The sequence below is a fragment of the Natator depressus genome, chromosome 16, assembly GCF_965152275.1.
Source record: "Natator depressus isolate rNatDep1 chromosome 16, rNatDep2.hap1, whole genome shotgun sequence".
NCBI lineage: Eukaryota > Metazoa > Chordata > Testudines > Cheloniidae > Natator > Natator depressus.
Genome location: NC_134249.1, coordinates 913,353 through 934,307, shown reverse-complemented (window position 1 = coordinate 934,307; position 20,955 = coordinate 913,353). Strand labels below are relative to the sequence as shown.

Genomic DNA, 20,955 nt, shown 5'->3' with positions numbered 1-20,955 from the left:
GGCTGCCCCTAAACCGCTAGGGCTGCACTGCCAGGGCGCTCCAGTCTAGGGGAGAACGGAGGAGCTGAGGGAGACGGAAGGAGCCTGGGGGTGAACCTGGAGGGTAGTTGGGTGTGGGTGGGACAGTACGGAACAGTTTCTTTGGGGACGGGGGATTGTTAGGGAGTTGGGTCCCCCCTCCCATTCAGCCTCTGGGTCTACAAATCAGACTCAAACCTTTCTCCTCTTCTGATCCTATAAACTGCTCCCTCTGTGCCAACAGGGACATTTTCACAAGGGGAAAGGAATGAAACTATTCTCTCCTGTGGGAACACTGCCGAGAGACACAGACCCAAAGCCCACACTTCTGGAAAGCACTATGTGTGAGAACCAGCCTCTTAAGTACTTTGTGAAACAGCACTAGAGCAGAAATAAGAAAAGCACCCACCTCAGAAAGAGAAAATAAAGAAACTGACAGAAAACACAGCTCAAGGTTACAAATAAAAGAGCAAAATGGGACACATTTTTTCTTTTTTTGAACCATCATGCTCTCCCCAGGGGGAGGTGCACCATACCCAGCATTACTGCAATACCAGGCTGATGCGTGGAGTGGATGGAGCAAGCCTCTATTCCAGATCCCTGTTCCAAAAATCCCTTCAATTGAGTTCTCAGATAGAGAACATATCAGAGATTAAACTGATAAGAACGGATTTAATAATTTTATTAAGATGATGTTGAAGTAAAAAGAAAACGGTACAGAGTTTAAGCATAGAAGTTTCTGTTTATCAGGGAATAAGGTACAGATTATCAAGGGGTGCGAAATTCGGTTTAGGAGCTGGTGGCGTAAGGAATACATAATCTGCAATCTCCCCGATTGGGGGTAAAAGTTTAACCAGTCAAAGTACAGACATTGAGATATGGGGGTATGTTGTCCATATAATGGCTGTGTTCAGGTGTGGAGTATAATGAGCGGATACGATGATGAGGATGGCTTTACCCTCATTTGGTGGGATTTAATGTTCAGTGAGTTTATGGTTCCAGTTCATACGGTCCAATGGAAAAAGCCTCTCAGTCCCTTTCCCATCGTGGATGCACGATGTCGTACCGGCTCACACCTCCTGGTACTGTCGGTGGCCGGTGATGTGTTCGATGTAGATGTCCCGGGACCATCGGATGGTGTCCGAGACCATGAGGCGCTGCATGAGCCGTGCATAGCGTCGACCGATCCCACAGGTCCGCAGCACACGCTCGTTGCAGGGGTCCCAAGCGCCCAGGGCTCCGACGATCAGGGCGTCCATCTGCACCTCGTAGCCCTTCGCTCTCAGGGCGTCGGCCGGGTGGGGTGTAAATTTCCAGCTTACGAGCTCTGGCTTCGCGGAAGGCCGGGGTCCTGTTCTCGAAGGGGACCGTGATGTCGATGAGGATGATCTTTTTCTGGGCCTCGTCGGTGACGACCACGTCGGGTGGCCGCTGGCTGTCAGTGCCGGGGATGGCGCAGTTCACGGCGACCTCCCCCAGGCGCGGTGCGATGGCTTTCACCAGGCGGTTCTGGATGGCGTGTGGCGCAGCTGCCCGGCTCTGGAGTGGGGCTTGCAGCTGCACAGGACGTGGGGCAGGGTCTCGCTGGAGTAGCCGCACTTCCTGCAACGCTCGTCTCGGTTCCCGTGGCGGACGGCTCCGTTGAGCGGGACGCAGTTCAGCCGGGTGCAGTGGCTGAACTGCCAGTCGGCGAAACGGGTGAAGCCGCCCCCCAGCGAGGCAGTGGCTGCTGGCGTCCCACTTGCTGGTCAGTTCGAAGGCTTTACCCCGGTCCGGTTTACGCTTCAGGGCTTCCATGTACAGCGAGTGGATGGCCGCCTTCAGGGTCCTCTCCAGCATGCCCCTGGTGCTCGGGGTGACGATGGTGTTGTCCTCAGACCTGATCTGTGGCACCAGGACTCCCAGCTCCTGGCGCTCCTCGCACCACTCCCAGCGGCAGCCGATGCGCTTCCCCAGGTGACGCGTGGCATTGCGAGCGCGGGACCACAGTGAAGCGATGTCGCACCCGTCCCCTCCGAATTCGCCATCCAGGGAACCGCTCAGGAAGCTGGCCGTGTCTTGGTTGGAGGGGGCTCTGCCGATCCACTTCTTTGTTGTGCCATGGAGGGCGTTTGCTGCGATGTTCCTTACCAGGGCGTCGGGACATGTCAGCAGGCGGAAGGCGTGGGTGATCACTGCGATGTCACACAGATCACCCATGCGGGGGACATTGGCACTGCCATGCCTGTGGGCGATGTAGACCAGCTCGTTGCTGGCTCTCTGGGGAAGGAACAGCCACATGGGCCTATCCTCCATGAATTTATCTAGTTCTTTTTTGAACCCTGTTCTAGTCTTGGCCTTCATAACATTCCTCCACCACATGTGGCAGCTGGGAGCTCTGGCGTCCGCCCGCAGAAGCTGGGAGCTATGGGGCCATCTGCAATGGCAGGGGACTGCGGCTTCTCCCCATCACCCATGGTGACTGGGAACTCCAGGCTCTGCCTGCCGTGTCTGGGAGCTGGGGGCTCCCTCTGTTGCCTGTGGTGGCTGGGAACTCCAGGGTCCCCTGCCCCATGGGGTGCCTGGGAGCTCCGGGGTCTGCTTGCAGCATCTGGGAGCTGTGGGGTCTGTGTGCAGTGACATGAGCCTGTGGGGATTCCAAGATCAGATCCAGAAAGAACAATATGCTCAGAGAGAGTAGGCCACCCCAGAGTCCTATGGAGTAGTTCCAGAGCATTCACCCAGTGATTCTGGGCAAGACCAGCTGGGAGCAAAGCAGCTGCTGTTGTCACTAAGGTAAGTGTTTGTCTCCTCCAGGCTGTGGTGACAGCCCTGATGACTGCAGAGAGACTTCCCTTGGGCTGGGGCTAATTTCCAATTAAAGGTTCCCAACTAGCTCTGCGGGCAGGTGGAGAATTCCTTCATCCTGAGAGCTGCTAATCTTCCTTGGCATCGTCTAATGTGTACTTCTAGTGCAGCTCCCTGACCAGGTCCTCATATCTCATGGGAGTTGTAATCTCCTGAGGCCTGTGTTTCGAGATCTTGGTGACCTGGGCACTGCTTGGTGCAGCTGGATGTCTGCTCACTGATTGATCAGTAGCAGGGTTTGGGGATTTTTTGGTAATATTGGTTTTACAAAGCCCAGTCAGGCCTAAAAATTTTTTCCCCGGAAGCCAAGCTAGGCTCCTCCCATCCATCCCCATTACAGCAGCCTGGTCCCTAGTAGAAAAAAATAGCTTAATGAACACTGGACTTTAAGTGAGTTTTGTGTGGTGGCTACAGTAGAACCTCTAGCATTGCAAACACCAGTTACCTACTGACACGTCAAAAACACACCTCATTTGGAACTGGAAATATGTAATCAGGCAACAGGAGAGAGAACCAAAAAAAAAAAAAAAAAGCACAGTAGTGTATTAAATGAGCACAGTAGTGTATTAAATGTAAACTAAAATAATTAAAGGGAAAATTTAAAAAAAGATTTGACAAAGTAAGGAAATTGTTTCTGTCTGGTTTCATTTAAATTAAGATGGTTAAAAGCAACATTTCTCTCCAGCATAGTAAAGATTTAAAGCTGTATTCAATCTCTGTTCAGTTGCAGACTTTTGAAGGAACAACCAGAGCTTTCTGTTCAGAGTTATGAACCACCGCCATCCTGGGGTATTTGTAACCCTGAGGCTCTACTGTAATTGCTGAGGCTGCGCTGGTTTTTAGGGGGATCGTTCTGCGGAGGGATGTGGTTCTGGTCCCATTCGGGGGCTAGCAAAACCAGTGTGAATAATGATGCTGGAAATAAAATGTATTTTTCATATTTTTTATTTTTGCAATGTTTTAAATCCACCCCAATTGGAAAGGAAAATGGGATTCAAGCCCTGGTGGTTCGGGTGGGAATTGTGCGGGAGAAGATAGCTGGAAGGTTCCCATTCCATGGGAGCAGCACAGGGCTGGTGGATTGCCCAGCTTTGGCTTTTGTTCGCTGGTTGTCCCCACAGGGTTGATTTTGTAGTTGGTCGTTTAGAATGTATTTGCTGGACACTTGTGTGGATCTTTTTGCCCTGGGGCTCCCATTGCTGGGCCCCTGGTTGCAGCCACCTCCATCTGCAAGTTAAACGTATAAATATTGTCCATAAAACCCGTGCAGCTGTGTGCTGTGTCAAAGACAACTCCCGTGTCACTCTCCTGTCTGTTACAATCCTTCTCCAGGGGGGCCCACAGATATGTTTGGCCCCAGGCCCACAAAAAGTTAATTCAGCCCTGCTGCCCGGAGCGGAGAGTCAAGTCCAGCCAGCCCCATGGCACCAGAGGTGCAGGAGCTGCCACCGTGGGGTGAGTGAAGGACAGGACCCAAACCTCCAGAGGAAGCAGGATCCACCCCAAACCACCCAAATGCCTCCACCCCCAGACAATTTACTGAGTTGTGACAGGCCATAAACATTTACTAATGGGCCCTGGGGAATGTTCCCTTTAATGTTTTACATCCATGTGCAGAATGAATTTTGTTATGTGCACCAATATGGAGGTGATGTGTGGTGGGTGTGTGGCCAAGAGTTCGGACTGTGGGAGGGGGCTCAGGACTGGGGAAGAGGGTTGGGTTGTGGGGGGGGGATGAGGGCTCTGGCTGAAGGTGCAGGCTCGGGGGGGTTGGGATGAGGGGTTCGGGGTACAGGAGGGGACTCAGGGCTGGAGCAGAGCGTTGGGGTGCAGGGGGACAAGGGCACTGGCTGGGGGTGAAGACTCTGGGGTGGCATTTGGATGAGGGGTTTGGAGTGCAGGAAGGGGCTCAGGGCTAGGGCAGAGGGTTGGGGTGAGGGGTCTGGCTGGGGGTGCAGGCTCTTGGAGGTTGAGGTGAGGGGTTCAGGGTGCGGAGGGGGCTCAGGGTTGGGGGAGAGGGTTGGGGTGCGGGGGGGGGGTGAGGACTTGGGCGTCTGTCTCATCCCTCCCTGCCCCACCCCACCTTCCATCCGTGCGGCTCTCCTCGTTGGCCTACCCGCCTCCTCCAACCTGCTCCCTTCATTAGCCATCTTCCCTGCACCACGGGCTGTGCTACTGACTAGGGAGCAGGGAGACAGAACATATCTGGGTAGAAACAAACCCTGGCTAATGTGCTGCGCTCACCACAGTGCCCCCAGCTTTAGCCAAATATTTAATTAGCCTCCACACACTTTTTTTCCCTGCCTGCAGATTATAGTGATCTCAGCCCGAGAAGCTCTGGAATGCGATTCCTTCCACAGACATGCTCAACTGAGACATAATGGTATTGACTTGGTGTGCAAAAGAACAGTAAAAACATAATCAGGTCCCAGTTTTATGTGATTAATCCAGCCCTATGGCAGATAAAACCTAATGATAACACATCTTCAGCCAGAACGTCATCTTCTGACAGCAACCAGCGCCAGGGGCTTCGAAGGGAATGAACAGAACAGGCAATCACTGAGTGAACCATCCCATCATCTACTCCCAGCATCTGGCAGTCAGAGGTTTAGGGACACCGAGAGCATGCGGAGACATCCCTGATTATCTCAGTTAATAGCTGATGCACTTCTCCTGAGGAACTGATCTAATTCTTTCTTGAACCCATTTACAGCTTTGGCCTTCAAAACATAATGAACACACGTCTACAACCCCAAGAGGGTTGACAACCCCAAGAATTCTAAAAACAGGAATTATACACCCGGAAGTCAAGAAATGTTAATAAAGTCATGATATTTCGTTCTTATGGGCCTCTTTGTTCCTGAGCCTTTAGGGTGCAGTAAGCCACTTCCACAAAAGCTGGAGCCTAAACACCTGAATGAATCTTGGTCTCCCCTCATCCTTTTCCTGTTACCTCACCCAAACATTTCATAGACCTACGGCCATAGCTACGCTACAAGCCTATGTTAACTCTCCTTACGTCAGCGTAGACTCGCAACGGTCACTGTGTCACTTGTGTGACTGACTTCCTTGTGCTATTGTAATAAATAAAGAGGTAATGGATACAGACGTACACCAGGCAGGATCGTTTGGAAGCCAAAGACTTGATGCTTCCATCCATTGCCACTGTCAAGTTTTAGCAAATTAGGACAAGTCATCAAATAAGAACAACCTCAGGTATCAGTAACTGCTACATGGAGCAAATTCCTACAGATAGCAGTTTCTGGCACCACACCAGCACAGCTCTGCTCCCCGGCTCTTCTTGGGCAATTAGCATATGCTTTTCAGTCACACACACATACATCATGCACGCAGTCCAGCCAGTCGATATTTATAGTTACCAGTCCAGAGTCTGGATCAATCTAGTGGCCAGCCAGATTGGTCGCAGAGGGGAGCCGGGCTCTGTCGGTCACGAACCGATGCTCCTGGAGTTGTTGGCAAGACGAACCCAAAGCCCCATTGGCAAAGCACCCTGTTCTTATAGTCCTTTTTCTTGTTGAAGTCTATGGGTTTTGCTGTGTCAGTTTATGACCGGTTACTCCTCTGTGGGTGTTATCTTTTGATGGCCAAAACACCTCCGGGAGGATCAGCCTGTCAGGTTTCCATTTAATCTATTATCTTGTGTTTTAAGGGTGCCAACCTTCACCTGAGGTTCATCAGTCTGCCCCTCCTCAACCATGGATGTGCGTTGATGGTTCTCTGGTGTCTTTGAGTCTCTTCACTTCTCCTCCCTTAGCCATCTGGCTTCAAAAATGGCCTTCACACCTTATCTTTCCCTGATATATACATTCCTCAATCACACAAACAGGTCTTTGCGGAGACCGTCAAAAGGTAACAAATGGCAGTGTTTTATGTTGAACAAGTAAGGCATCGTAAATTAGGCCTTACTAAACCTTGCAACTATCTTTTCCTATATTGGGGCCTAGGCCTTCAAAATTCCTCTGATCTAATTAACATAGACACAGACAAGATCCTGTCTGTTACTTACAAGGCATGAATAAAAAGAAAATGGCTAATACTAGTATCCACTATCCTATTCATTTATTCTAATACCTTAATTCTTACTATAAAACATACACTGTATATAGCCAGAACATAACCAATTATATAGCACTGTACCCATGGTACAACATAATGACTCCCTCATTAGACTGCTTGCCCTGTCAGCCTGGCTAACTTGGAGCTTTGGCCTCTCCCCATTGCCCCTGGGGACTGTCAGTCTCTGGGTCCTGATTTCCCATTGGCCCTTCCCGCTTCTCTTGGTACTGGGAACTAGCCAATCAAACAAACCCACAAAGTTTTAGTAAAGGGCCAACAGCCCCCTTACACAAGCCAGCCCCGTGGGGGTCACTGATGTCCAGAGAAAGCAGCATGAGCTGGTCCCATAGTGTAATGGTCAGCACTCAGGCCTCTAACTCTTGCAATCTGAGTTCAAATCTCTTTGGGACCTTGTATTGGTTTGTGGTAAAGCCCTGGAGCTCAAAGTGCTCAACTTCCCTGTCTCCAAGTGTGAAAGAGTGAGTCATTTCTGTCCTGCTGGGTGACTCATGCCCACTGGAGCCAGGTCTTTGGTCAGGATGTCTGCAATGGGTTGGGGCCCTAGAATTTGCCACCCTGGCTAGTGATGCCTGCAGTTTGACCTGATGGTTGGGATTCTCGCTGTTTCACCTGATGCCCATGTCATAAATATAAAGGGAAGAGTAACCACCTTTCTGCATACAGTGCTGTAAAATCCTTCCTGGCCAGAGGCAAAGTCCTTTTACCTGTAAAGGGTTAAGAAGCTAAGATAACCTCGCTGGCACCTGACCAAAATGACCAATGAGGAGACAAGATACTTTCAAAGCTGGAGGGGGGGGGAACAAAGGGTCCTCTCTGTCTGTGTGATGCTTTTGCTGGGACCAGAGCAGGAATGCAGGTCAGAACGCCTGTAAAGACTTAGTAAGCAATCTAGCTAGATCTGCGTTTGATTCTGTTTTGTTTAAATGGCTGATAAAATAAGTTGTGCTGAATGGAATGTATATTCCTGTTTTTTTGTCTTTTTGTAACTTAAGGTTTTGCCTAGAGGGATTCTCTATGTTTTTGAATCTGATTACCCTGTAAGGTATTTACCATCCTGATTTTACAGAGGTTTTTTTTTCCTTTTTCTTTAATTAAAATTCTCTTTTAAGAACCTGATTGATTTTTCACTGTTCTTAAGATCCAAGGGTTTGGGTCTGTGTTCTCCTATGCAAATTGGTGAGGATTTTTATCAAGCCTTCCCCAGGAAACGGGGTGTAGTGCTTGGGGGGGATATTTTTTGGGCGGGAGACGTTTCCAAGTGGGCACTTCCCCTATTATTTTTGTTAGACACTTTGGTGGTGGCAGCATAGAGGTTCAAGGACAAAAGGTAAAAGTTTGTACCTTGGGGAAGTTTTAACCTAAGCTGGTAAGAATAAGCTTAGGGGGTCTTTCATGCAGGTCCCCACATCTGTACCCTAGAGTTCAGAGTGGGGAAGGAATCTTGACAGCCCACAAGTTTGGCCCTTATGCTTCCTGCCCATGTTTTTCCTCTTTCCCACATGGCGCTTGAAGAAAGGAGTGCCAGGGCCAGGCTTCATAGTCACAGCTAAGCAGGAGGGAGGAAGAGTCCCAGGCTGGAGCACAGCACACCTCTCCTCCTCTGGGCACCTAGAGCAGAGGTGGCTGGTGCTGACAGCTCCAAGGGAAGGCTAAAAAGCCAAAGAGCAACCGAGGGTGGGGCAAGAGGAGGGGAGGACCGTGCCTGCACGTGGCCAGCAGACAGCCACAATGACACCCAGCCAACCTGTTCCCTGGCATGACAAACACCCACTGAAGGCCACCCACAGACCAGCATGTGGGGCAGCTGCTGTTGCTCTGTGGCCAGCATCAGAAGATGGTAGGAAAACAGGGCCAGCCCCGCTGGTGGGGCCTCTGACCATTCCCACTCCAGGTGCTCACTTTTGCAGCGGGGCTGGAGATTTTACCCCAAGAGGCTTTCCCCAGCTGGCGAGAAGTAGAGAAACACCCAGCTCCCAAGGTGCTATTTAGCTCTCTCAAGCACAGGGACAGGTGCACATTTGGAGGAGGGAAACTGCTCTACACGGTAGCCTGGGCAGCTGCCCATTTACTTTGGCAAGTCAGGAATGGCAAAGACTAGACTGGACGCACCTGGGGCTCACGCCCTAGCCTTTGTGATGCCCAAACCCAACTCCTTCCCGGGGGTCTAGCTGAAGCCAGAGCATTGGCCTGAGCAGCCAAGAAGGGGATCCAGCCCTGAAGAAAGCAGGACTTTTAACCAAAGCAAGCACAACCATGGAGGAAGTCCAGTCCTGAATCATCTGATCCACAGGGAGATGCCTTATCCATCCGACCACATGATGAGGTAGTCAAAGCACTTCTTCAGAAAAGGCAGACACTGTGTTTCTCGGGTCATCTACTGTGGGGGGCAGAAACTCTCTGGGCACAAGAAGTCGAGTTCCCAGCGAGAAGTGAGATTTAATTCTATGCAGCCAGGTGCAGGACTTAGGCAGGGAGGCTTAGGCATGGGGGATTGGCATGCAGCGGATGGGCTGGCAGTCTAGGTGCAGAGATTTAGTCACACTGAGGCACAGGAGGGAGGAGGAGGAGGAATCCTGCTGAAAGGCAGTGGCTGTGGAGAAAAAGAGGAGGGGTTTCTGGCACTGTTTTGCCTCTCTTTTGCCTGCCTGCTCACTCTTGTGGTCAAAGGGGTAGATTCTATCAGGAAGCCCAGTTAGCTCAGTGAGTAGCGCATCAGGCTCTTACTTTGAGGGTCCAAGGTTCAAGCCCCTGGCTGGGCACTCAGCTTTTAAGTTGCCTTGTGTGCCAGAAGCCAAATGATTCCTGGTGGTGTCCAGAGCCACACAGGGATTCCCAGAAGCCATGACCATTTCCTGGAAAGGCCTCTTTCTGCTGCTTAGTCCTAGGAAGCAGGATAGAAGCCCATCTCCACAGGAAAGCGGGCCCAGAAAGCAGAGCTCTGGTTGGCAGAAAGTGGGGCCAGGTACTATGATAAACCAAGGGGAGGGCGAGAGCAGCAGAGAGAGGGGGAGCAGCTGGAGAGCTGTAAGTGCAGAGTTCAAGCCTGCCAGCTGAGGGCCACAAGTGTCTAGAGACTGTGACATCATCGGGTCCCATGGCGTAAAGGTCAGCTGTCAGAGTGCTGAATACTGCAAGCTGAGCTCCGATCTCAGTGGGACTTTTGGACTTGTTGCTTCACACCTAAGCACAGGTGGAGTTTCAAGGCTTTGTCTTGCTCTTTCAAATGATGTGGGAGCCAGTCTTTTGCCTGCTTGCAGTTGTGACGTGAACCCCAGAGGAGACGTTGGATCCAGAAGGCTGGCCTTGCCTGGAGCCCTATAGGGAGGGATGTGAGCTGGATTTACTCTGAGTCCTTAGCTGGGCTGCAGCCAGGCCTAGGAGGCAGCCCTCTTGGTTGACCTGCTGGCCCAAAGTCACTTTGGCGGTGTTGGTCTTTACCCAGGAATGCTGAAGGGTGGGCCTGAGGGAGGGAGACTCAATCCTCCTCCCTATTGGTCAGGGCTGAAGAGGAGGCTGTAAGAGTGGCCAGGTTGATGAGCTGGGCCTTCTAGAGTTTGGGGAGGGTGGAGTTGACTTGGGCATTGTGCTGGCAAAATGCCTCAGGGTGCTGGAGGGAGGAGGAGACCAGGGCTAGGGCTGGGAAGAGAGAGAGAGAGAGCAGCAGGTTTCCTCTATTGTTTCCTGCTCTCTTTTTCTTGACTAGTTTCTCCTCCGCATGAACTTGTTCCTTTTCTTTGTGAGCCTGGCTAGCTCAGTTGGTAGAGCATCAGACTTTTAATCTGAGGGTCCAGGGTTCAAGTCCCTGGTCAGGCAATGAGCTATTCCCCAAGATCATAAAAGTCTATCACTTTTGCATCCTTCTGGGTGTCTCTTTCTCTTCAGAATTTTGCCTTTCCTAAGAAGGGCCTTTTGTGTGTGGGATTGAAGGGGAAACTTCCTGACATCCCCTCTGTCCTCGCAGGCTGGAGGAATAAAGGCCTCTGGGCATATAGCAAGTTCCTCCCAGATGGCTGCATCTCACATGGTGGAGGTGGAAGCTCTGTCTCCTTGTCTCTTTTTCTGCCTTCACATGGCTGTGCTGATCTGGCTGGCCTGTCTGAGACAGGGTGTGGGGAATGTTTGGAGCTTTTGCTTCGTATTGAGGGCTCCCTCCTACAGCAGAGTGATGTGGGCTCCGTGGAGAGTCTGAAAGAATTGCCCCGTCAGCGTTAGGTGCTCACCCAGCACTCGGCTTCCCTTCTTAGGAGTGGGGAGGAGGGTGGGGCTCAGCCCCCCCAGTTGGAGAGGGGTGCAGGTGGCGGGGCTGCTGGCTGGGACTTGGAGAAGCGTGAAATGTCTGCAAGAGGAGTGGAGTGGGAGGAAGAACATGTGTCTGCAGTGCCTGGGGTAGGCCTGTGCCTCCCCCAGGAAGAAGATTTTTGTGTGTGCCAGTCCCTGGGAGGTTTGGGTCCAGGCCAGTGTTGGGGCCTGAATTGTCAGGAGACCAGGGGAAGGAAAGTGCGGAATTGGTGGAGCTGGGGAGTGGAGCACCAGGAGTCTCTCACCCCGCCTTGGGAGCACTTGTGGGGACTGAGCTGTCTTTGGGTCGGGGTAGTGGTGGGACCCCAGGGGATGGGGAGCAGCAGTCTGGGGGCTCATTCACCCAGGCAAGGAAACACCCCTATGGGGGGAGAACTGACCCAGCAGTGAGCACCGGACCTGTTGGTGAGTCCCACAGTGTCCTTGGGTCTGACCTGAGACCAGAGGGCCCCTCGCCAGCGAAGAGGAAATCCGACACAGCAGCAGCAGCCTCTCTTTCAGCGACCACAGCGTGTTCGGCAGTGATTGAGGGACTGCAGCCATCAGCCTTGTCATAAATATAAAGAGAAGGGTAAACCCCTTAAAAATCCCTCCTGGCCAGAGGAAAAATCCTCTCACCTGTAAAGGGTTAAGAAGCTAAAGGTAACCTCGCTGGCACCTGACCAAAATGACCAATGAGGAGACAAGAGACTTTCAAAAGCTGGGAGGAGGGAGAGGAACAAAGGGTCTGTGTCTGTCTGTATGCTGCTTTTGCCGGGGATGGAACAGGAATGGAGTCTTAGAACTTTTAGTAATTAATCGAGCTAGGTATGTGTTAGATTATGATTTCTTTAAATGGCTGAGAAAATAGCTGTGCTGAATAGAATGACTATTCCTGTCTGTGTGTCTTTTTTGCAACTTAAGGTTTTGCCTCGAGGGATTCTCTATGTTTTGCATCTAATTACCCTGTAAGGTATCTACCATCCTGATTTTACAGAGGTGATTCCTTTACTTCTATTAAAAGTCTTCTTGTAAGAAAACTGAATGCTTTTTCATTGTTCTAAGATCCAAGGGTTTGGGTCTGTGGTCACCTAGGCAAATTGGTAAGGATTTTTACCAAACCTTCCCCAGAAAGTGGGGTGCAAGGTTTGGGAGGATTTTGGGGGGAAAGACGTGTCCAAACTTCGTTTCCCAGTAAACCCAGTTAAAGTTTGGTGGTGGCAGTGGAAATTCGAAGGGCAAAGGGTAAAATTAATTTGTACCTTGGGGAAGTTTTAACCTAAGCTGGTAAAAGTAAGCTCAGGGGGTTTTCATTCAGGTCCCCACATCTGTACCCTAGAGTTCAGAGTAGGGGAGGAACCTTGACATGGTGGCAGAGTGGTGCGATTAACCTGAAATCCTTTTGAGATCAATTTGAGATTTTTTTGAACCAGAAAAACAGATTTTAAAAAGGAAAATTTTTTTTCCTTTGGGGCTGCTGGAAAGGAGGTCCAACTGAAAGCAGCTAGTTTTTTCTCTGCTTTGGTGCCAGAGCAGAGACAAAACGGGATTATCTTTGTGAATTGCAGGTTTTCTTTGCCTGGAGGCAGAGTACTTAATCTCCTGCAGAGAAATTCACAGTCTTCACAAACCAGAGGTTTTTTTTTCCCCTAAAAGTAAATAGGGGGGTCTTCTACCCATTTGCCTGGAGACAAAAGTGGCAGGGTTTGTTTTTTTTTAGGAATTTGATTTTTTTTTTTTACAAGGAGCACAGGTTTGAAAAGGAATTTTTTTTCCTTTGGGCTCCTGGTAAGCAGGTTTCCAAGTAGTTGGAGGTTTTTTGCTTTGATTTCGGGGCCAGAGCAGAGACAAAGGGAATTGTCTTTTTCTGTAGGCTGAGAATCGCTATCAGAGAATAGGTATCCTATTCCAGCACAGCAAAATTTTACAGCCAAGTTTTCTTTGTTTATTTCTAAACCTCGGGTGTAAAGTTAGTTAAAAAGAGAGAGGTTAGGATGACAGACTCCACAGCTCAACAAAAGCTGGAATTAGCCAGATTTCAGGCTGAGGAAAAACAAAAGGAACATGAAAGACAGATAGAACTCATGCGGCTGGAGAAGGAGGTACAGGAGGCTGCCCACAGGAGAGAAATGGAGGCAAGGAAGCATGTGGAGGAGGAGAAGGAAAAAGAGAGGAAGCATGTGGAAGAGGAGAAGGAAAAAGAGAGGAAGCATGAACTGGAGATGGAGAAGGTAAAGGCTCAGCAGAATATACCAACAAACCCTAGCAATCCTTCTCCAGGTACCACTTCCCATCCCAGAAAGTTCCCCACCTACAACGCAGGCAATGATACGGAGGCCTTCTTAGAAAACTTCAAAAGGGCCTGCTTTGGGTACAGCATCTCTACCGACCAATACATGGTAGAGCTGAGGCCGCAGCTCAGTGGACCCTTAGCTGAGGTGGCGGCTGAAATGCCTAAAGAATACATGAACAAGTATGAACTGTTTAAATCCAAGGCGAGAGTCAGAATGGGGATAACACCCAAGCATTCTTGTTGGAGGTTCAGAGCCCAAAGGTGGAAACCAGACGTGTCATTTACCCGACATGCCTACCACCTTGTGAAACATTGGGATGCCTGGATATCAGGAGCAAGTGTTGAATCTCCAGTAAATTTGCCCTTCCTAATGCAAATGGAACAATTCTTAGAGGGTGTTCCTGAGGAAATAGAAAGATACATCCTAGATGGGAAGCCCAAAACTGTAATCGAGGCAGGAGAGATTGGAGCCAGATGGGTGGAGGTGGCAGAATAGAAGAAAACTGGTTGCAGTTGGAGTGGAGACCAGAAGGGACAACCCCAGACCACACCCTATTACCGGGGGCCGCCCAAGGCCCCACCTACCTCCCAAAGAACCCTCCAGACACCTTATCGTCCCACCACCCCGTTCTCCAGCAACCCGCCTCTCCCCAGTGACCCGTCAGCTGGACGATGTTTTAAATGTAACGAGCTGGGGCATGTAAAGGCCAACTGCCCCAAGAACCCCAACAGATTACAGTTCATTGCACCGGAATCACACCAAAGATCCGCAGGCCCAGATACCTCCCAGATACCCTTGGAGTGGAGGGAAACTGTGAGTGTGGGCGGGAAGAGGGTCACCGCGTGGAGGGACACCGGAGCACAAGTGTCAGCTATCCATGCTTCCTTAGTGGACCCCAATTTAATCAACCCCAAGATCCAAGTGACGATTCAACCCTTCAAGTCCAACTCTTTCAATTTGCCTACAGCCAAGTTGCCTGTCCAATACCAGGGCTGGTCAGGAACATGGACTTTTGCAGTCTATGATGATTATTCCATCCCCATGCTGTTGGGGGAAGACTTGGCCAATCATGTGAAGTGGGCCAAGAAGGTGGGAATGGTCACCCGCAGCCAGGCTAAACAAGCCGTCATGCCTAGCTCTGTTCTGGAAACTTCTATCAGGACCCGGTCAGAGGTGATGGACCAGGACCCCAGGCCAATGTCTGCAACAGCAGTAGTGGATTCAATCCCAGAGACCCAGACGGAACCAGTCCCAGAAATGGAAATGGCCCAACTTGATTATCATACACATTCTAAGGAGAGTGATCACTTTAGATAAGCTGTTACCAGCAGGAGAGTGGGGTGGGGGGAGGTATTGTTTCATGCTTTGTGTGTATAAAAAGATCTTCTACACTTTCCACAGTATGCATCTGATGAAGTGAGCTGTAGCTCATGAAAGCTTATGCTCAAATTGGTTAGTCTCTAAGGTGCCACAAGTACTCCTTTTCTTTTTGCGAATACAGACTAACACGGCTGTTACTCTGAAACCAGTCCCAGAACCGGAACCAGTGGAACAACCAGCACCAGACCCATTGCCAGCACTGAATCCAGTACTTTCAACCTCAACACCAGAGGGCCCCACCGAACCTGAACCGGCAGCAGCCCATAACCCTACACAAGAGGCTCAGCCGGAGCCTGAACCCCAACAGAGTGTCCCAGTGGAGAGCGGTTTACAGTCAACGGAAACGGCCACATCCCCTACATCGCTTCCAGAGGGACCAAGCATAGGTCCACAATCCAATGAGGAACTGATGTCTCCAGCATCAAGGGAACAGTTCCAGACCAAACAGGAAGCAGATGGAAGCCTCCAGAGAGCTTGGATGGCGGCACGGAGCAACCCACCGCCTCTCAGCTCTTCTAATCGATCCAGGTTTGTTGTAGAAAGAGGACTTTTATACAAGGAAACTCTTTCTGGTGGACACCAGGAAGACTGGCATCCTCAGAGACAGTTGGTAGTTCCAACTAAATACCGGTTTGAGCTCTTGAGCTTAGCCCACGATCATCCTAGTGGCCATGCTGGGGGGAACAGGACCAAAGACCGTTTGGGGGGATCATTCCCCTAAGAGGAATGGGCAATGATGTTTCTACTTATGTCCGGTCTTTTGAGGTATGCCAAAGAGTGGGAAAACCCCAAGACCAGGTCAAAGACCCTCTCCAGCCACTCCCCATCATTGAAGTTCCATTTCAGCGAGTAGCTGTGGATATTCTGGGTCCTTTTCCGAAAAAGACACCCAGAGGAAAGCAGTACATAGTGACTTTCATGGATTTTGCCACTTGGTTGCCACTCCTTACCACCATCAAACAAATGGCATGGTGGAGAAGTTTAATGGAGCTTTGGCGGCCATGATACGTAAATTCGTAAATGAGCACTCCAATGATTGGGACCTAGTGTTGCAGCAGTTGCTCTTTGCCTACAGAGCTGTACCACATCCCAGTTTAGGGTTTTCACCATTTGAACTTGTATATGGCCGTGAGGTTAAGGGGCCATTACAGTTGGTGAAGCAGCAATGGGAGGGATTTTCACCTTCTCCAGGAACTAACATTCTGGACTTTGTAACCAACCTACAAAACACCCTCTGAACCTCTTTAGCCCTTGCTAAAGAAAACTTACAGGATGCTCAGGAAGAGCAAAAAGCCTGGTATGATAAACATGCCAGAGAGCGTTCCTTCAAAGTAAGGGACCAGGTCATTGTCTTAAAGGCACTCCAGGCCCATAAAATGGAAGCATCGTGGGAAGGGCCATTCACGGTCCAGGAGCGCCTAGGAGCCGTTAATTATCTTCTAGCATTCCCACCTCCAACCGAAAGCCTAAGGTGTAGCATATTAATTCTCTAAAGCCCTTTTATTCCAGAGACTTAAAGGTTTGTCAGTTTACAGACCAGGGAGGAGAGGACGCTGAGTGGCCTGAAGGTGTCTACTAGGAAGGGAAAAGTGCTGGTGGTGTAGAAGAGGTGAACCTCTCCATGACCCTTGGACGTATGCAGCGACAGCAGATCCAGGAGCTGTGCACTAGCTACGCGCCGACGTTCTCAGCCACCCCAGGACTGACTGAATGGGCATACCACTCCATTGACACAGGTAATGCTCACCCAATTAAAGTCCAACCTTACCGGGTGTCTCCTCAAGCTAAAACTGCTATAGACCGGGAGATCCAGGATATGTTACAGATGGGTGTACTCCACCCCTCTGGAAGTGCATGGGCATCTCCAGTGGTTCTAGTTCCCAAACCAGATGTGGAGATACGTTTTTGCGTGGACTACCGTAAGCTAAATGCTGTAACTCGTCCAGAGAACTATCCAATGCCACGCACAGATGAACTATTAGAGAAACTGGGAGGGGCCCAGTTCATCTCTACCTTGGACTTAACCAAGGGGTACTGGCAGGTACTGCTAGATGAATCCGCCAAGGAAAGGTCAGCCTTCACCACACATCTCGGGCTGTATGAATTTAATATCCTCCCTTTCGGGCTGCGAAATCCACCCGCCACCTTCCACAGACTTGTAGATGGTCTCCTAGCGGGATTAGGAGAATATGCAGTCGCCTACCTTGACGATGTGGCCATATTTTTGGACTCCTGGGCAGAACACCTGGAACATCTACAAAAAGTCCTTGAGCGCATAAGGGAGGCAGGACTAACTGTTAAGGCTAAGAAGTGTCAAATAGGCCTAAACAGAGTGACTTACCTTGGACACCAGGTGGGTCAAGGAACTATCAGCCCCCTACAGGCCAAAGTGGATGCTATCCAAAAGTGGCCTGTCCCAAAGTCAAAGAAACAGGTTCAATCCTTCTTAGGCTTGGCCAGTTATTACAGATGATCTGTACCGCAATACAGCCAAATCGCCGCCCCACTGACAGACCTAACCAAAAAGAAACAGCCAAATGCCCTTCAGTGGACCGAAGAGTGTCAGAAGGCCTTTAACCAGCTTAAAGCGACACTCATGTCTGACCCTGTACTAAGGGCCCCAGACTTTGACAAACCGTTCCTAGTAACGTCAGATGCGTCCAAGCGTGGTGTGGGAGCAGTTTTAATGCAGAAAGGACCTGATCAAGAATTCCACCCTGTAGTGTTTCTCAGCAAATAACTGTCTGAGAGGGAAAGCAACTGGTCAGTCAGTGAAAAAGAATGTTACGCCATTGTCTACGCTTTGGAAAAGCTACACTCATATGTTTGGGGATGGCGTTTCCACCTGCAAACCAACCATGCTGCACTACAGTGGCTTCATACCGCCACGGGAAATAACAAAAAACTTATTCGGTGGAGTTTAGCTCTCCAAGATTTTGATTTTGACATCCAACACATCTCAGGAGCTTCTAACAAAGTGGCTAATGCACTCTCCCATGAAAGTTTACCAGAATCAACTGGTTAAAATCATCCTTGAGATGTGGAAAATATTGTTAGTCTTTATGTACTTGGTAGTATATTTAGAGGTGCATGTGTCTTATTAACTCTGTTTTTCCTAGATCTCCAGGAAGAAATCCCAGCCAGCGTTTCACCCTAGCTGAGATTTGTGGGGCGTGTCATAAATATAAGGGGAAGGGTAAACCCCTTTAAAATTCCTCCTGGACAGAGGAAAAATCCTCTCACCTGTAAAGGGTTAAGAAGCTAAAGGTAACCTCGCTGGCACCTGACCAAAATGACCAATGAGGAGACAAGCGACTTTCAAAAGCTGGGAGGAGGGAGAAAAACAAGGGGTCTGTGTCTGTCTGTGTGATGCTTTTGCAGGGGACAGAACAGGAATGGAGTCTTCGAATTTAGTAATCTAGAATCTAGCTAGGTATGTGTTAGATTATGATTTCTTTAAATGGCTGAGAAAATAGCTGTGCTGAATAGAATGACTATTCCTGTCTGTGTGTCTTTTTTGTAACTTAAGGTTTTGCCTCAAGGGATTCTCTATGTTTTGAATCTAATTACCCTGTAAGGTATCTACCATCCTGATTTTACAGAGGTGATTCCTTTTTTACTTCTATTAAAAGTCTTCTTGTAAGAAAACTGAATGCTTTTTCATTGTTGTTAAGATCCGAGGGTTTGGGTCTGTGGTCACCTATGCAAATTGGTGAGGAGTTTTACCAAACCTTCCCCAGGAAGTGGGGTGCAAGGGTTGGGAGGATTTTGGGGGGAAAGACGTGTCCAAACTACATTTTCTCAGGAACCCAGATAAAGTTTGGTGGAGGCTGTGGAAATCAAAGGGAAAAGGGTAAAATAATTGTAGCTTGGGGAAGTTTTAACCTAAGCTGGTAAAAGTAAGCTCAGGAGGTTTTCATGCAGGTCCCCACATCTGTACCCTAGAGTTCAGAGTGGGGAAGGAACCTTGACAGGAGTCAATAACTGGAATAGCAGCAGTATTGTGCAGGAAAATGTCTCACAAGATGCTTTACCTGGACATTGGTGAAATACAGAATTTGAGCAGAAAACCCTGCTCTCCGCAGCAAGAATGATGTGGGCGGAGGGGGGGTGTCTTCCTGTCACTTCTTCATAATACCACAGAGACAGGTTTTTTCAAAAGCCAAACCATCCCCCCCACCATCCTCAGTCAGCCAATGAACAGGGAAAAGGTTACAGACAGCAGAAACCTTAGAAACAGTTACGTCACAACAAGCCCACCTCACAAAGTGGTCGAATAGTTAAAACAATAGCCTGCCTATCTTCTGTCATCCTTGTGGGCAAGAGCTGCGGAAGCCCCTGAAGGTGTGGGGGTCACAGGCACACAAACTGTGGCCCCACCCTTCCCCTGAGCCCCCACCCTCCCCTCAAGATCCCAACCCCCCATCTCCCCGAGACCCCGCCCCCCGCTTGCTCCTCTCCACCCTCTCCTGCAGTTCTTTGCCCTTATGGCCAGTAAACAGTTGGATGGCATAGTCCCCCCACCTTTAAAAGTTGGGTGCCAGGCCCCACTCCCTCCCCCCATTCCAGAACCTCTGTTTCTGGGAGTATTATATTCTTCCCCCATCTCTCTCAATTAACCATTTCCCTCCTTCAGTTCAGTGACAGCCCCACACTCTTTGCTTCCTACACACAAAGATTCACACACAGACCTTGCAAGGAAAACCTCCCCAAGGAGTCAGAAGCACCGGAAGTGCTGGAAAATAGAGGAGATTTGACAGTGGGACCCAGAGAGGTTCCCCAGCAGATGAAGGGGATCCCCCGCTGCCCAGGATCACCAATTGTAGGGAAGAACCAATTGGGTTTGCTTTTGGGAAGCTGCCTGGAATCAGATCTAAAATCATTATTCAGTCTGAGATACGGTTACAGCATCCACAACCCCAGTGTCACAACTCTTGAATTCAGTTGGTCCTTATATTTTACCAGCCACAGAACTAAAGGGATTTGAATTAAACCCCTGTTCAGAGTCAATGAGGAGTGAGGGATCTTGGGGCTTTTCATTTCTTAGCCTCTGGCACCATCACGTGGCCATTTCAGTTTACTCCTTATAACAGTGGTCACCACCCGTTGATCCTGCAGCCTCGGCCAGTCAATCCCGATCTCTGAGCCACTAAAAGTCCAGCAGCGCAGCGGGGCTCAGGGGCTGCCTGCCTGCCCTGGCCCCGGGCCCCTCCCAGACCTGGCTGGCTGCTGGCACATCTCTGCGGCCTGTGGGGAAAAGGAGCGGGGGGTGAGGCAGCTCCACGCGCTGCCCCCACCTCCAGAACTGTCCCTGCAGCTCCTATTGGCTTGGAACTGGCCAATGGCAGCTGTAGGGGCGGCGCTTGCAGGTGCGGGCAGTGCACGGAGACCTGCTGCCCCCCTCCCTCCCAGGGGCCGCACACACAGACATGCCAGCAGCCAGCTGCTGACTGGGAGCCACCTGTGGTAAGCACCTCCCAGCTGGAGCCTGCACCCCAACCCCCAGCCCACAGCTCCCTCCCAGACCCTGTAACACCTCCCGCACCCCAACACGCGGTCTCAGCCCGGAGCCCCCTCCTGCACGAAACTCCCTCCCAGAGCCTGCACCCCTCCCCGCCTCCCGCACCCCAACACTCTGCACCACACGCGCACGCTGCTAGGCAACAGCCTTGGTAACAGCACATTTGTATCTCTGTGTCTCTGTGGCGCAGTGGGTCACCGCGTTCGGCTGTTAACCGAAAGGATGGTGGTTTGAGCCCACCCAGGGACGGTGGTAACCCTGTGCTACTTCCTTGCTCTTCAGGACCTGCTGGGAGCCTCAAAGTTCACCTTTTGCCACTTGAAAACTGTCCCTCTTGGCCTCAGTGGTTTCAGCTGGTGGCCCTCAGAGTGCGCTGGATGCAACCCAGAATCCCATCTCCCAGCAGCCATGCCAGAGGCTTGGGCTTAATCCTCAAGGCCGAGTACAAAAGCTTGAGCCAGGAATGTTTCACTCCCTTCCTGCACCCGACCAAGCAGCAAGGGAGAAACGGACGAGACG

At 50.4% G+C, this 20,955-nt stretch overlaps 3 non-coding genes across 3 annotated transcripts; 2 read left to right on the top strand and 1 right to left on the bottom strand.

Annotated features, from left to right (window-relative positions):
* Positions 1–538: 538 nt before the first annotated feature.
* Positions 539–730, bottom strand: LOC142000110 (U2 spliceosomal RNA). Its single transcript, XR_012642159.1, has one exon. It is a non-coding gene; the product is annotated as a U2 spliceosomal RNA (small nuclear RNA).
* Positions 731–10,703: 9,973 nt separating this feature from the next.
* Positions 10,704–10,776, top strand: TRNAK-UUU (transfer RNA lysine (anticodon UUU)). The gene has a single exon. It is a non-coding gene; the product is annotated as a tRNA-Lys (tRNA).
* A 9,835-nt stretch (positions 10,777–20,611) lies between these two features.
* Positions 20,612–20,685, top strand: TRNAN-GUU (transfer RNA asparagine (anticodon GUU)). The gene has a single exon. It is a non-coding gene; the product is annotated as a tRNA-Asn (tRNA).
* Positions 20,686–20,955: the final 270 nt, after the last annotated feature.